The sequence below is a fragment of the Chlorocebus sabaeus genome, chromosome 12 (assembly GCF_047675955.1).
Source record: "Chlorocebus sabaeus isolate Y175 chromosome 12, mChlSab1.0.hap1, whole genome shotgun sequence".
NCBI classification, from domain to species: Eukaryota; Metazoa; Chordata; class Mammalia; order Primates; family Cercopithecidae; genus Chlorocebus; species Chlorocebus sabaeus.
The window spans coordinates 8,736,280-8,753,838 of NC_132915.1; the positions used below are offsets into that span (position 1 = coordinate 8,736,280).

The following is a 17,559-nucleotide window of genomic DNA, read 5'->3' on the forward strand; positions in this document are numbered from 1 at the left end:
AGGCTTTTCAGCAGAGTTTTTTTTTATTAGGCCCAATTGGTTGAGACAGAAGTAACATTTCTTTCCTAATGACAGGCAGAGGTGCATGTTGGGAAAGACTCATGTGTTATTTTCCATTAGTAACTGTTATTCCTGCTATAAGGATAATAATTAAACAAAATGCTACAGTAATTGAGATTCTCTGTCTGATATTCCACCCTGAGGGTGCTACAGTATATAGTTTTACTGCAAATAGTAGAGGGAGTAAAGCAATTCCTGCAAGGGTGGCATAGTAGTATAATTTCCATCAAAAAAGTTTTAATATTTGGCTTAAAAGGAGAGGTAGAAATGACAAGAAGTATTTAGTGAGGTAAGGATGAGACTGAGTAAGATGAGTAATTTTCACTTAGTTACTTATGTTTTATGATTTTCGGCTTAAGATTTCATTTTTTTACATTGATAGGACGTTTTCCAGGGGTGTTAGAGGTTGCTCTCTCAGCTCTTTAGGCTTTGACTTAAGTGCGATGTATCCAAGAGTTGATTTCTGTAACAGATATAATTTAAACTCTAGAGAATAATAAAAATCAAAAAACATTAGGCAAGACTAGAATTTAACAAGTGTGCTATAGTTTTCTAAACATAATTTTCACTCTTCAGTTTCCCATTTTTATTAAAAGACAACTCATGGTAGGACTGGTTTGCTTTATTATACTTGGCTTTATTATTTGTATACAGTGCATCAAGAATAATTATTTGCTACATAGGCCTTTTAAATCGGTTTTGATGGAACTTTGTTTTATAACAGGAATTTGAGATAAGACTTGTTAAAGCCAAGCCCAGCCATGGATTTGTACCATTAAATACCTGTAAGTTGGGTGAATTCCTCTCCTCTTGAGGTTTTAAGATAACTTGGGGTTCCTGGCCTGTCAGAAAGTGACATTCTTTACTTACCACAGATCACAAACCCTGTACAGTGACTGTGTACACAAAATATGAGGCCAGTTTCCAAGGGATTTCTTCGCTTCATAAGTCAAGTTTGATTCCTTAAAGGAAAGTGCACCAGTCCAGTCAAAGCCTTGGTAAAATAACCAGGTTTTCCAATTGTGTTCTGTTACAAAAGAAAATGCACGGATACAAACAGCTATATTGTTGTAATTTAAGAATACTTATAACTAGTTTTCAAATTCTAGAGGAACTAGGCAGAGAGAAACAAATGCGCTTCACATTCTATTTACAGGAGTATACTTGGTTGTTAAAGGCGGCAGCTAGCTTAAGACAAGTTTTCTTGACTCTGAAAAATAAGATAAAGATTAGCAGTGTTCTAAGCAAAAGATAAAAATTGGTTTTTGTTTTCTATTAGTTTAGTCCATTTTATTAACCTTTGTTTTGCTTGATATTTATAAACATTTTAGCTTTTCATGAGTTCTGTGCATGTTGTTATTATTGATGTTGTTGTTGTGAATAACCTGCATTTGAGAGCACTTGTTAAAATTCCCCAGCTTCAGTATAAACCATGTTTTGAAGAGAATTAAAACAAAATAACAGCTATCTATATATAACAAGATGTCCAGTTTGGATACAGTTAGAAATGCAGTTGACAACAAAATGTGGTCATTTTTGTGTTTTACAATAACCCAACAAAACAACTTTAATTGTGATTAATAGTACATATTTAGACAGGAGAACCTTAGACACCGTATACAGTTTTGGAACATATGTTAGTATTATTCCCTAAAATATAACCTATCAGACATTATTTTGGCAATCTTATGTTGCTAAATAATCCTGTTTACTTCTTTTTCGGATGGTTCAGGGGTCCTGCACAGCACCCAAAAGCTAGGGGTTGGGAAAGACAACCTTGAGACTAAAGTTTGATTTTGGGAAAGCTGTTAAATATGTTTAACATTTAAAACCCTTGATATTATGAAATAGAATTTTAGATTACCATAAGTTGTTTTTTGTTTGTTTGTTTGTTTTGTTTTGCCAAAATGATGAGTTAACAATCTGGAAAAGCAAAACCCATTTTTTAGCCTTTTCTATTACACGAAAATTCTGTTTAAGAGAGAAAGTTAAATTTTACCCTTGCATTGGTTTGCTTTTAATGTTAACCCTAATTGTAATGAAGCTTTATAGATAATTTTATTTAATTTTAACCAATTTGACTATGAAGTGAGATTTTTACATACCCTTTATAACCCTTGACAAGTTTTGCTAAGGAGTGGATGACCATTTTAAGAAAATCTTGTGTGCCTTTATTTTAGTGTTCAATTTACAGAAAAAACCCATAAAATACCCTTTTGAGTTTAGTTAATAGGTTTACACACGGAGTTTTCTTTGCAGGATTGATTTTTACAATGTTTTTAAAATTAAACTGTTCACTTTTATTTAATTTTGTGACTGTTTTTATTCATAAGCAAAATGTACATTTTTATGTCTTCTTATAATTTTTAACTAAAAATACTTTTTACTGTTTTTATACACCTTGCATGCAAATCCGTGTTCAGCAGTTTTAATTACATGTTGTAATGGTAACTTTTAGCAATTTTTAACTTTAAAGTAAAACCTGTTTAAATTTTTTTTTTTTTTTTTTTTTTGGTCATGTGAAATGGAAAGCACTGACTTATTTTATAATTTGGGGGAAGTAGCTCTCAAATGTAATGCATTTTTTCTCAATCCTAAATACTTGGGTAAAATCGGAAGGTGAGTGCTTAGGTCGAAATAAGTAACTACTGAACTGGTGGGAGCAAAGTTCAGCTGGGCAATACTCTTTTTTTTTTTTGAGACGGAGTCTCGCTCTGTCACCTAGGCTGGAGTGCAGTGGGCGATCTCGCCTCACTGCAACCTCCGCCTCCTGGGTTCAAGCAGTTCCCTGCCTCAGCCTCCTGAGTAGCTGGAATTACAGGCGCCCGCCACCATGCCTGGCTAATTTTTGTACGTTTAGTAGAGACGGGGTTTCACCGTCTTAGCCAAGCTGGTCTTGAACTCCTGACCTCATGATCCACCTGCCTCGTCCTCCCAAAGTGCTGGGATTACAGGCGTGAGTCACCGTGACCAGCCATTGGGCAATACTCTTTATGATACTGACAAGTGAAGTGTTATTAGTTCCAAAAGTGCTTTCTTTTTTTTATTATAGTCACAGAGTAATTTAAAGGCAAGGCTTACCCAGCTCCTGGCTCCCACATGAACATTATTTATTCAGTATGCCATATTTTATTTTAATTAATTAATTAATTTATTTATTTATTTATTTTGAGATGGAGTCTTGCCCTGTCGCCCAGGCTGGAGTGCAGTGGCCGATCTTGGCTCACTGCAACCTCTGCCTTCTTAGTTCAAGCGATTTTCCTGCCTCAGCCTCCCAAGTAGCTGGGATTACAGGCGCCCGCCACACCTGGCTAATTTTTTGTATCTTTAGTAGAGATGGAGTTTCACCAGGTTGGCCAGGCTTGTGATCTGCCCGCCTCGGCCTCCCAAAGTGTTGGGATTACAGGCGTGAGCCACCACACCCAGCTGCCAGATTTTCTTAAGGAGCACTAGACGCTCAGAATATTTTTACTGGTGGGAAATGAGATTTTTCTAGATGCCTAAATTAACTGCCAGTTCTGGTTTATCTTAGGCACATGCTGATTGAAACAGTATTATCACTCGGTTTAAACCCTAACTTTTGTTCCCTTATGATCTTGTGAAAGTGATAAATATGTTTTGTACATGATGACAACTTTATTTTGCTCTTTTAGGCTAGAGCTTCAGCATAAGAATTATACTCTAACCCAGAAAATCAGGTCTACAGATGGGGCACGGTGGCTCACGCCTGTAATCTCAGCACTTTGGGAGGCCGAGGTGGGCGGATCACAAGGTCAGGAGATTGAGACCATCCTGGCCAACACGGTGAAACCCCGTCTCTGCTACAAATACAAAAATTAGCTGGGCGCGGTGGCAGGTGCCTATAGTCCCAGCTACTTAGGAGGCTGAGGCAGGAGAATGGCGTGAACCCGGGAGGCGGAGCTTGCAGTGAGCCGAAATCGCGCCACTGCACTCCAGCCTGGTGACAGAGCGAGACTCCATCTCAAAAAAAAAAAAAGAAAAGAAAAGAAAATCAGGTCTATTAAAATTTAATAAAGCATTCTGGAAAGAAGGAGGCTCTACCTTACAACCCTAAGAGAAAAATATGTGGCACTAAGGCCTGATTCCTTCTTCCCTCATTGTTTTTTCATTTTTTCCAACTTTGGGAACTAAAATCTCTTTGCTTAAATGCTGAATTCATAAATCGAAACAGACTCTTGGGTGTTCTTATAAAGGCAAAGTAAGAATACTTCTATGTATTTTATAGGGTTATATGGTATAATAACTCGAATCCATGATTGTACCTGACTGAAGCTACATAGATACTAATCCGAATGACTCATATGTAGAAAATGTACAATATTGTAAGTATAAAAAATTAAACTGGAGTAGTTTGCTTTTGTTTTATAGTACAAATGAAATAACTTAGATGGCAAACTATTCAATTATCTGAGCAGAAATTATGAATGGAAGGTATATTCCAGAGCTATATAACTGAGAGATATTTCAACTTGAATTCCCCAGTAGCAAAAGTAGTGTATAAACTAATGCTAGTGTATACACTACTAAAGAGCCAAGCTATGTAACATTTCCTAATCTAATTTTAAAAATGAAAGATTTTCATGTTTCTTTTTTCTTTTTGTTTTCCACTGTAGAGGGCAATAACACTAAAATCTTCCCCATGGGTACAAGTGAATGATGTAGTTAGTACATTGACATACTTAACTATTAGTGTTTCTGGGAAGCTGGATTTCATATAAACTTATTTTGAAAAACATGGTTTATGAAATTTTATAATAAAATTATTAATAAAGACATTGTTAAGTTTCCATAAACATTAAATGTGGATATCTGTTGTCATGATTTTAAATGTCAAATAAAAACTTTTAAAAATTAATATAGTGGCTGGGCACAGTGGCTCATGCCTGTAATCCCAGCACTTTGGGAGGCCGAGGCAGGAGGATCATGAGGTCAAGAGATTGAGACCATCCTGGCCAACATGGTGAAACCCCTTCTCTACTGAAGATACAAGAATTAGCTGGGCTTGGTGGTACATGCCTGTAGTCTCAGCTGCTCGGGAGGCTGAAGCAGGAGAATCACCTGAACCTGGGAGGCAGAGGTTGCAGTGAGCCGAGATGGTGCCACTGCACGTCAGGCTGGTGACAGAGCAAGACTTGACTCCATCTCTAAATAAATAAATAAATAAATAAATATTAATATAGTGATAATATACATGTCCTATGTTTGCTATTAAATTAAGACCAAGAACAATGCCCAGATTGATCCCTTAAGTAATTAAATTTTGAACTGTGCAATACAGTTTAGTGTGTCTTTGGAAAACAATGTTAGAGCTGGAGAACATACCTAAGAATTAAAATTTAAACTATAAATAGTACTAGCGTATCTTAGCACAGCTAACTGGGACATCTAGCAAAAGCACACACACAATAAAACCCCATAATTTTGCTTCAACGGAAGAATAAAGTAAAATGGCAATATACACAGTATTACTTTGCTTAACATTTTCCTTAAAAATATTTTATTTAAGTGCTTATTTTTCTTAGGCCAATTAATTAATTAGAGCTCTTTTTAATAGATATTGCAAACATAACACATGTGTAGCCACACAGACAACCAGAAGAACCAGTAGTTAAAAGATTTACATTTGCTAATTCCCTAATTGGATTATTGACTTCCAGGTGAGGCCCTTTAAGAACAGGGCTAGGCACGGGGCACAGTGGCTCATGCCCATAATCCCAGCACTTTGGAAGGCTGAGGCGGGTGGATCATGAGGTCAGGAGATGGAGACTTTCCTGGCTAACATGATGAAAACCCATCTCTACTAAAAATACAAAAAATTAGCCGGGCATGGTAGTCCCAGCTACTAGGGAGGCTGAGGCAGGAGAATTGCTTGAACCTGGGAGGTGGAGGTTGCAATGAGCCAAGATCATGCCACAGCACTCTAGCCTGGGAGACAGCGAGACTCCTTCTCAAAATAAAAAAAAAAAAAATTGCAGGGCTAGGAAAGCAATTTCAGGGCTTATTAAACAAGCATAGCTAGAAGACAAAGATGGATTTTGAGAGGTACTTATTCACCTTTAATTCTAGGGACTCCATAAGGAAAACAGATTTTTCCCAAAATGGGATTTGTGGTGCCTTTTCTGTTTTCCAAGGGAGTCCCAGGCCACCAGAAGTTATTCTAGGGTCTTTTAAGCATGCACCAAGAGTGGCAAGACAGAGTGGAGAAAAGTAATTTTAACTGAGAGAAACAAACCTTTTTTAGGAAAACAAGATTTATGAAGAGAAAAACGTAAAGGCCTTTTGAATATTCTTAGCTTTTATATCCATTTTAATTAAGCTGAGCACTCTTTTTTATTAAGGGTGAGGGGGGAGGTTAGAATTATATAAATGTTATGCCAAGTTAAATTAAAGGATTGGGTTATGTGCAGGAATTCCGTTTGATGATGCGAGGGATTTTTAGAGAAAGATCCCAGAAGCTGTTCGATCTGCCACAAATCAGACTTGGAGAGGGGGACATGCACACGAGCAGTGCCTTTAACCCTGGCTACTTCCTGGAGAGGGAGAATGGCAGAGGAGCTTTGACTTCTTGGGGTAGTTTTTGAAAAGGTGGAGAAGGAGGAGGGGTGGGGTTTAAAGTAGAAGAAAGCCTGAATATGGAGAACCTCTTGCCATTTGCTGTTGCTGGTGATAAAGTTGTTAAGGTCCCTGAGAATTTGAAAGTTAAAGGTGCCGTATGTGGGCCATCGGCTGTTATCTAGTCTGTATTGGGGCGAAGCCATGTTGCAGTAGAAAATCAAACACTTTGGCTTTAGGGCCCCTCATAAACCAAGTTTGGCGAGGTTGTGAAGACAACAATTCAATGGGGAGGATGTAGGAATGTGAGACTGTTTGGCACCCAAAAGGACTGGTAAAAGGAAGCCAGGGTTGATCTGTTTTTTTCTAGGTGTCCCCAGACAAAAGACAGAGACCCAGAACCCTCTTTCTGAAAGAGACCAGTTAGGCTGAGAAGGAACTCGGTGTCCCCAAGATTTCCTCTATCTTAGTTCCATTGGTCCTCTGAGGACATGGATGGCAGGCCAGACTTTCTCTGGTACCAGGAGGAAGCCTGGAGAAGGCAGATCTTACCAGTGGGCTGAATTAGTGTCTGATGTTGGATGTTCTGGTTGGAATTGGCAAAGAGCCTCCCAGACTGGAGCCACGTGAAGGGGAGAGAGAGAGAGAGAGAAAGAGAGAGAGAGAGAAAGAGGGAGGAAGAGTGAGCAAGGGTTAGGGAGTGAAAAACCTGTTGCGGGTGGTCAGAGGTGGATTCCTGAAACCTGAGGGTTTTGAGAGCCCTGGCCTGAGCCTCGCAGTTCCCTTCAGGTTAGTTGTCCTCCTCATGCAAATTGCTTGAAAAGTGAAGTGGGAGAAAAGATGGGGAGGGTGGGCAGAGACCCTTAGGATCCAGGAGTTAACTTAGGATCAGCTGCCATTGCCTACTGCTTCCTGGGTTGCAAGAGAGCCTCTGCCCCCAACACCCGTCCTGGGTTTCGGCAGCAAATGTAAGAAAGAAAGAGGAGAGAAACATGAAGGGTGGCTTGACAGTCAACAGGTTTATTTCAAACCTGGGAGGGACTTCTGACAGACTAAGGGTTTTTAAGGATTCAGGGTGGGAGAGTTTATCAGAGGCATGGACTGCTTCTGTGTCTCTTTGTTGTGCTTATCTGAGAGGGAGAGTTGTGTGTCTGTTCCCATACATCTTTCTGCAGCTGCAGGCATATCCCTCGAGACTGCTTTTAGCTTCCCTATCTTAATGCACCTGAAGGGAAAGGAATGTGCTTATTAAGGCCCATGGTTTTACTGGGGCCCATTGTATGAGGGTGAAGTTTGGCAGTTACCCAGGAGACTTTCCCTCCCACTTCCCTCTGTGCCCGAGCTGCCTTATCTCTGTTTTACTGTCTGTTCTTTCTGTCTGCTTTAGTTAGGAGAGAAGTGATTTCCTTGAAATGCATGAGGCTAGAAAGGGAGCTGGACCCTAAAGTGGCGGTGTTTGTCCCTGATGACTGTGCTCCTGCTCTATCACCTACAGCACGAAATGCAGCACCTAATGTGACCAAGAAAAATGAGGATAGGAACTGTCCAACCACCCCTTGGAATCCTGAGGAGGAATAAATCATTGTTTTAAGTTGCTAATTTTGGGGGACAGTTTATTATGCACAATAGACAACTGATACATTCCCCTTTTATCTTTGTTCTTAATTCAAGTCTCATAGAAGTATGTCTGATTGAGGAATACCTAATTACATCCAAAATTACAGTTGCAATGAAATCCATGAGGTGCTTTGACTTTTCCAACCTCTGAAGCATTGGAAGGGCATTAGAATAGGCCATGAAGGAAACACGTGAACTATATACTAATTTGAAAACCTAGGTAAGATAGATCTTTAAGCAAGCTGATCTACATACTAGAAAAAGAGGGGGAAAAGTTCAACTCACAAAATGAGGCTAACATAACCTTTACTCCAGAATCAGAGAGAGGAAATAGTACAAAAAAAGCAGATTTTAAAACACGTATGTGAATTTCATTAACTAAACCCAACATTGCATTAAAAATGGCATCATTATTAAGTAAGATTTTTCTCAAAAACTCAGTGGTAATGAATTTATGGCAGTGAGCGAAACTATCTGTAGTTCACACATTAATAGAAGAAAAAAGAAATATAATGTTAATATACGCAGAAAAAGCAACTGATGAAGCCGAACCATGATTTATAATAAAAATTATCAGACTAGAGGGAAATGTTCTGATTTTGTAAAAGCTACATACAAAACTCTATAGCAAACATATTAATGGAGAAACTTTAGGCACATCCCCTTTAACAATGGAAATATTACAACGATGCCCATTGTTACCGCATACAACTATGATCATTTTCTATGTATACCATCATGTGAAAAAAATTGCAAGCACTGGTGTAAAGTATCTAAGACTTAACCTAGCAATGAGTGCACAAGATCTTTATGAAGACAACAAAAGAGGATCTGTATAAATGTAGGAATGTAACTCACTTATGGTGCTGCCAACGTAATATTGTGAGATGTCAACACTCCCTACAAATTCGTTGCAATCCCAATGAAAATTCCAGAGAGTTGTTTGAGAATGTTGAAAAACATATTCTAAAATTTATATAGAGGAATAAAGAAATAGCTAAATCACAAATCCACAAATAGCTAAATCAATTTTGAAATGATTCTGAAATCTGGAAAAAACATAACAATGCAACAGAATAAGGAATGTAGAAATAGATGCATGTGTATGGGGAGTGGCTATTTGATAAGAATGATTCCAAATACCCAGTGAAGAAAGTATATAGTTGAGAAAATTATTCCAATACGTGTAGAAAATGTGACCAAAATTATAGGGCTAATAGATGAAAGTGTTGGAGAGTATCTTTGTGACCTTTGGATCACAAAAGGCAGAACGTATGTCAGTAACCATTTGGCAAAAAAAAAAAAGGATCAAATTTGGCTACAAGAAAAGTAAGCATTTTTGTTTAATAGGGACACCTGAGGTCAAGTGCCTGATAAAAGATACTTACAAGGAACTTAAGTCAATACAGAATTAATATCAAAATTTGACCCAGAATTTTTACAAACAAGAGAAAAAATAGAAATATAGCAGAATTTTAGCAAAAGCTAATCCAACAGCATTTTGGCAAAAACTTTAATGGGCAATCCATAGAAGGGAAATATCTGAAAGACTAATAGTATATAAAAGTCATTTATGGCCAGGCACGGTGGCTCACACATGTAATCCCAGTACTTCGGGAGGCCAAAGTGGGCGGATCACCTGAGGTCAGGAGTTCCAGACCAGCCTGGCCAACATGGTGAAACCCATCTCTACTAAAAGTACAAAAATTAGCTAGACATGGTGGCGTGTGCCTGTAATCTCAGCTACTCTGGAGGCAGAGCCAGGAGAATAGCTTGAACCAGGGAGGTGGAAGTTGCAATGAACCAAGACTGTGCTACTGCACTCCAGCCTGGGCAACAGAATGAGACTCCATCTTAAAAAAAAAAAAAAAAAAGAAAGCCTCATTTGTAATCAGAGAAAGACAAATTAAGACAACTGTGAACTTCTTTACAGCTATCAGAGTGGCAAAAATTAGAAAGTCAGATATTATCAAGTGTTGCTGAGGACAGCGGAGTACAGGAACCCTCATGGTAGAGGACAAGCTGATACATGCCTTCTGGAAGCAATCTGGCTACGCTTAGTGAAATTAAGTATGCATATTCCCTAGTACATAACAACACCACTTGTGGTTCCATATTCCAGAAAGTAATTCACATAAATTTGTAAGGTTCATGTATCTATAGATATGTAACCCTATAGCTATGTGTCTCTCTATAGAGCAAAATGATTTGATCTAGAAAGTGTTAAGCAAAAAAGTGAAAAATAGATTGAAATTTATAATTTAATGCCATTTACATAAATAAAAGCAATCAGAATTTTTTTTCACACAGAAAATATGTGAAAAATAACATTATGTATTTACAATTGTGATAAGGCCCATTAATAAATTAATTCTGCATCATCTGTATGACTTCTTAATTGTAGAGACAAAGTTTTTTGTTGTTGTTGTTCCCATTAGTACTCCTTTAGCTATGGGCCAAAGAAATGAACGAGTCACATTTAACATGTCAAATGAGCCTGGTGTGGTAGTTCATGCCTGTAATCCCAGTACTGTGGGAGGCCGAGGTGGGTGAATGGCTCAAGCCTAGGAGTTTGAGACTAGCTTGAGCAACATAGTGAAACCCCGTCTCTACTAAAAATACAAAAAAATTAGCCAGTGTGGTGGCTCATGCCTACAATCCCAGCTACTCAGGAGGCTGAGGTGGGAGGATCACTTGAACCTGGGAAGTCGAGGCAGCAGTGAGCCGAGATCATGCCACTGCCCCCTACCCTGGGCAACAGAGTGAGACCCTGCCTCAAAAAACAAAAACAAAACAAAACAAAAAACGTCAAATGAAAACCAAGGATTAAACTAATACACCGTATGAAGGTTTTGAATTGTTAGAATGAAGTATACTTATAAAGGATTTAATATATCATAGCGCCCATGGTTTTTAAGTGATCTTGGCCTCAAAATGAGCCTCTCTCTTTAAGGGTCTTTATCATACTCATGCAGTCATGATTGATTTCAGTAAAACATCATCCATCCTTTGTAATTTAACTTAATTTGTTTAGTTTGTTTTGAATTAAATTTTTATTGTTTTTAATTAAAGGACATAAGCCTGATTAATTCTATTTCTGTATGTAAGTAACATAATAAAAATACCCAGCATAAAAATGTGAAGTTAACCCTGGGGATCTGAGAGATTTATATTCACTTAAAAGCACACACTTCTCAAGTTTGAAAATCTCCACGAGAAAGTGCAGTATACTTCTTTGGCTCTGGTGTGTGACACAGCGCCTGGGACAGCATTCAAAGTATAGTCTCTGTGGATGGTGTAGTCAGCACACAGCCTGCTGGGCTGTATGCAGAGGTGCTGACAGCCTGCGATGGAACCTCATGCAATCACCTTCAAAAGGGAAACATTTCATGTAAAGTCCTAATAATCACAGATTTATCTGGGTGACAGAGTAAAGTTTTAGATGGATGCAAACATTCTAGGTTGAGGAGCTGACCCCTTGGGATGATTTCATTTAATTAGATTATTTTCCTAGTAGTCCACAGCTGAAATATGTTGCCCTGTGGGAAGAGGTTCTGATTTGCCGGTGGAAATGAGGAGGTGGTAATTTTTGATGGTGGGACACTTGGAGGCATCCGACGGGCAGAATAGGATGTAGGCAGGAAGAGATCCGAAAGTTATGCCTGGAAGAAGTATTAAACTTTTGGACAGCTGAGAAAGTGAAGAAGGACAGTGCTGAAAGCAAACTTCATTTAAGAAAAAAATTGCCTTTAATTATCTTCACTTTCCGTTTATTCAATAGCCTTGTCTCCACAGAACTTAGACAGTACTGTTCGTTTTGTTATTCATTATTGAATTTGTTATTTCATTCATTAATGAATTTGTTATTCATTATTCTTATGGGCAAAAATCAAGGGTCCTTAACCTGTGATGCAAGGATCCCTTAAGGAGTTCATGGATAGAATCCAGGGAATCCATACCTTTGGGTGGAAAAACATTTCCTGTACTGAAGTTTAGCATTTTCTTCAATTGTGAATGTTGGGGACAAAATGCAATAGTATTAGTTATATTATTACAAGTTTTGCAAACATCCTGAGATATAATTTTCACTCATCACTACTTCAGAATTAATAGTAGTTACTAGACTTTTTGATAGCTCTCATTATTTAATCTGTTCAAGAAGCATATATAATACTATGTCACACATATGGTTAAAACATTTTTTTTTCTTTTCTTTTGAGATGAAGTCTCGCTTTGTCGCCCAGGCTGGAGAGCAGTGGTGCAATCTCGGCTCACTGCAACCTCTGCCTCCTGGATTCAAGCAATTTTCCTGCTTCAGCCTCCTGAGTAGCTGGGATTACAGGTGCTGTGCCACTACGCCTAGCTAATTTTTTGTATTTTTAGTAGAGACGGGGTTTTGCCATGTTGCCCAGGCTGGTCTGGAACTCCTGAGCTCAGGCAATCTGCCCACCTCAGCCTCCCAAAGTGCTAGGATTACAGGTGTGAGCCACCGCGCCCAGCCTTGGTTTTTAAATATTTTGATAATTTTTGCTATAGACTGAATCACATCCTCCCAAATCCATATGTTGGTGTTCTAAACCCCAATGTGACTGTATTTGGAGATAGGGCTTTTAAAGGTAGTTAAGATTAAATGAGGTCATAAGAGACCTTAATCCAATAGGATTAGTAGTTTTCTAAGCAAAGGATCTCCCCATTTCCCACTCCTTCCCCTTCTCTGCACTAGGAAGCACTAAAGAAAGGCCATGTGAACACACAGCACGAAGATGGCCTTCTGCAAGCCAGAGGCCTCACCAGGAACTAACTCTGTCAACACCTTGATCTTGGATTCCCAGCCTCCAGAAGCATGAGAAAATAAATTTCTGTTGTTTAAGCCACCCATTCTGTGGTATTTTGTTATGGCAGCCCAAGCTGCCATACAACTGCATTTTCATACAATTGGTTTTGTTTTGAATATGCATTTTATTTTACGTATTTAAAATACTGGTCTGAGAAAGGGTCGTAGGCTTCACCAGACTGCCAAAGGAGTGCACGGCATAGAAGTGGACAAGAACCCCTGTGCTCACTGGGTTCTATGGGTGAGGTTGCTGTTTTCCTTGCTTTCCTCTACTTTGGAGGCTGGAAACTGAACCACTCAACTCCCTAGCCTCTCTTGCAGTTAAAAGCAGGCATGTGTCTGAGCTCTGGTTAATGAGGGATAAGAGGGACCTGATGTTCCATGGGAGGAATTTCTTTCTGGAATAGAATAAAAAAGCCTTTTGAGCATAGACATTTTTGCCTTTCTTTGCCTGTCTTTCTGCCTGGATCATGATGCAGTGTCTAGATGTGGAAAAACAATTTTGCAATTCTGAAAGTTGCATGTCAAACAGAGCAGCCTTGACAGCATGCTGGAGCTGATGCATTGGTCTTGGCTGACCACTTCTGGGTGTTCTGTCAAATGAGAAAACTCAACACATTTGGCCAAGCCTCTGTAATTCCATGTCTGTTATTTGAAGCTGAAAGTAAAGCTAACTGATAATCCTGGCAAATTAAGACTCATGTTTAGCAGTATTTCTCAAACTGGGATCGCTGGATACCCAGAGTCCATGGATATGTTCTTGAGAATTTGAGAGCTCTGAAAGAATTCTTTCAGTGTTGTGTGCTCATGTTGATGATAATCCAAAATATATACATAGAAATAAGAAAGAAAGAAATAATATATACACATAGATTTGTCTGTTATAAACACTAAAGTCTCTCAGTCTTATTTTATTTATTTATTTTTTTGAGACAGAGTCTCACTCTATCACCCAGGCTGGAGTGCAATGGCAAGATCTTGGCTCACTGCAGCCTTCGCCTCCCGGGTTCAAGTGATTCTCATGCCTCAGCCTCCTGAATAGCTGGGATTACAGGTGCATGCCACCATGCCCAACTATTTTTTTTTTGTATTTTTGGTAGAAACAGGTTTTCACCATGTTGGCCAGGCTGATCTTGAACTCCTGACCTCAAGTGATCTCCCCGCCTCAGCCTCCCAAAATGCTGGGATTACAGGCGTGAGCCACCACGCCTGGCTAGCCTCTTAGTCTTAATAGGTGATATTTGCACTTATGAGACATTTTTATAGACTAAGACTTTAAGTCTGTGTTTTTCAAGTTGGATCTATTGCAGGGATGTGGGCATGCATTTATAGGCATCCTTGAGAAATTATTTTCGTCCTAATAATAGGGTCCCTATTACTGAGTTGTAGAAAACCTGATTCATGACAAAATACCTGGGAAAAATTCAGTTTGAGTTCCAGACTAACAATTTAAAAATGAACTTCCAGAAAGCAATCCCATTCGTCAATCAAGGACATCCATAGCAGAGTTAAGACCATGGGTTTTGAGGTCCACAGATCTGGACCTAAGTGCTGGCTTAAGTGCACTTACTGGCTCGGTGGCCCTCGACATATTCTGAAAGTTTACGGACCTTCAACATGTTCATGTGGGATGACAATTTTCCTTACTTTACGGAGTTGTAGCAGTTAAGTGAAGTGATGAGTATCAAGCACTTCACAGAGTACGGTACACAACAGGCATGCAATAAATGCTGATTACCATTCTGGTTTTTTTTTTGTTTTTTTGTTTTTTTTTTTTTGAGACGGAGCTTCACTCTTGTTGCCCAGGCTGGAGTGCAATGGTGCAATCTCGGCTCACCGCAACCTCTGCCTCCTGGGTTCAAGCGATTCTCCTGCCTCAGCCTCCTGAGTAGCTGGGATTACAGGCATGTGCCACCATACCCAGCTAATTTTGTATTTTTAGTAGAGATGGGATTTTTCCATGTTGGTAAGGCTGATCTCGAGCTCCCAACTTCAGGTGATGCTGCCCTCCTTGGCCTCCCCAAGTGCTGGGATTTATAGGTGTGAGCCACTGCGCCTGGCACCATTCCAGTTTGATATCAAATACCTAGTGAGGAATCACTGAGATTACAATCTCTTTTTTTCTTTCTTTCTTTTTCTTTTCTTTTCTTTTTTTTTTGAGACGGAGTCTTGCAGTGGTGGGATCTCAGCATGTGCCACCACGCCCGGCTAATTTTTTGTATTTTTAGTAGAGACAGGGTTTCACTATGTTGGCCAGGCTGGTCTTGAACTCCTGGCCTCATGATCTGCCTGCCTTGGCCTTCCAAAATGCTAGGATTACAGGCATGAGCCACCGTGCCTGGCCTAGAATCACTTTTTATTATTGGCTAAAGTCATGGGATAGAGAAGGTGAATAGCAAAATAGAAAGAAAAGGGGGAAAAGGTAGAAGGCAAGGGGAAAACTATTTGTTTTAGATCTTTATCCTGGTCCTGTCAATGATCAGGTAATTGGAAGGATCAAAATTAGGCCAAACTTCGTAATTGGGCCAAAATTTAACCAACGTTTGTGGCAAGAAGACCTGGGGCAGAGATATGTGACTAAATCATTTGGAATATGCCCAGAGCCCAAGAATGTTGATGCCCAGTTTGAATGCTAACCAGAAGTCCCTCACTGTAGAAGATTGTAAGGTGGTTGTTTTTTGCCCCTGACACCAAATATTGATGTATTTTCCAACACCAATTCTCCAATTCTCTGACACCAACCCAGTGTTCAACAATTCAATTATATTCTGTCACTAATTCCTGCACCTATCAGCAGGCCCCACAGGTAAAGGCCTCAGTCTCACAAGATTGCCCCCCAACTTCAGTTGCCAGCTACAGTGGGGTGTTCAGACTATCCACACTTCTGCCTGACTGACTGCAGATTTAGGGGTTCCCATGACCCTTTTCTCAGTTTTGGTAATTTACTTAAACTGCTCATCAGAACTCAGGTAGACATTTTACTTAACGTTTCCCGGTTTATTATAAAGGCTACAACTCAGAGACAGCCAAATGAAAGCGATGCATAGAGCAAAGTATGCCAGGTAGTTGGTGGCATTGAACTTCCAGGCCCTCTCTAGGCATGCCACCCTCCTGGCACCTCCATGTGTTCACTGACCCAGAAACTCATTGCCTACCATTCAGGAGGCTTTATAACTCATTTTCAGGCCCCTTCCATCCGTGGGAGGCCAGTGGGTGAGAGGCTGAGAGTTCCCACCCTCTTTAGTCTTTCTAGTGACCAGAGGCTAGTTAGAACCACCCTAAGTCACTGCAGTAACATAAACTCAGGTGTAGTACTAGATGTAGTGGAAGATGACTTGTTATGAGTAACAACAGAAACTCCCCTCACTCAGGAAATTCCCAGGGTTTCAGGAGCCCTGTGCCAGGAATAGAGTACAAAAATCAAATAGGTTTGTGTATATCACAGAAAGATTCCAGGTAAACTGGATGACTGTTTAGTCCATTTATGCTGCTGGAACAGAATGCCTAAGACTGGGTAGTCCATAAAGAATAGACATTTATTTCTCACAATTTTGGAGGCTGTCTGATGGGGGCCTGGTCTCTGCTTACAAGATGGCACCTTGAACACAGCATCCTGCAGAAGAACACTTCTTCACATGGCCAAAGAATTGTTGGGAGTGGGGACCAAACTCACCCTCGTATAGTGAACCCACTCCCACAATAATGGTATTAACTCATTCACAAGGGCAGAGTCCTCTTGGCCTGATCACCACTTAAGGGGCCACCTCTTGGCTGGGCGCGGTGGCTCATGCCTGTAATCCCAGCACTTTGGGAGGCTGAGGTGGGTGGATTATGAAGTCAGGAGATCGAGACCATCCTGGCTAGCACGGTGAAACCCTGTATCTACTGAAAATACACACACACACACACACAAAAATAGGCAGGTGTGGTAGTGGACCCCTGTAGTCCCAGCTGCTTGGGAAGCTGAGGCAGGAGAATGGCGTGAACCCAGGGGGTGGAGCTTGCAGTGAGCTGAGATTGCGCCACTGCACTCCTGCCTGGGCGACGGAGCGAGACTCCGTCTCAAAAAAATGGGGGACCACCTCTTAACACTATTACATTGGCAGTAAGTTTCCAACACATAGGCTTGCTGGAAACACATTCAAACCATTGCAATGACCAATTATAAGAAGATTCTTCTGCTATCTTGGACTAAAAAACATGGACATTTATTTATAAGTCACACCTGACCATCATGGAGTCCCCAGTTTGCCAACAAGATAACTCAGTCTGTAGCCCCCAACTTGGCATCACATCTCACCTCAGGATGCACTTGCGAGATGTCATGTTGGGTTGTGCTTCACTGGGGAGTACGGAGGTGCTCAATCTGAAGGCTCACAAGCGATGCACAACCATGTTTGGTTAGAAACCTCTTGGGAATATTTGTATGGAAAGAAGGTCCTAGATGTATATTGGCAAGGCAAGGGGTTTCCCAA

The 17,559-nt window shown here is 40.0% G+C and overlaps 1 protein-coding gene across 1 annotated transcript in view; it reads left to right on the forward strand.

Moving 5' to 3' along the window:
* Positions 1-17,559, forward strand: part of SHC3 (SHC adaptor protein 3) — a 305,086-nt gene that overhangs the window by 7,117 nt on the left and 280,410 nt on the right. The window lies entirely within an intron of this gene.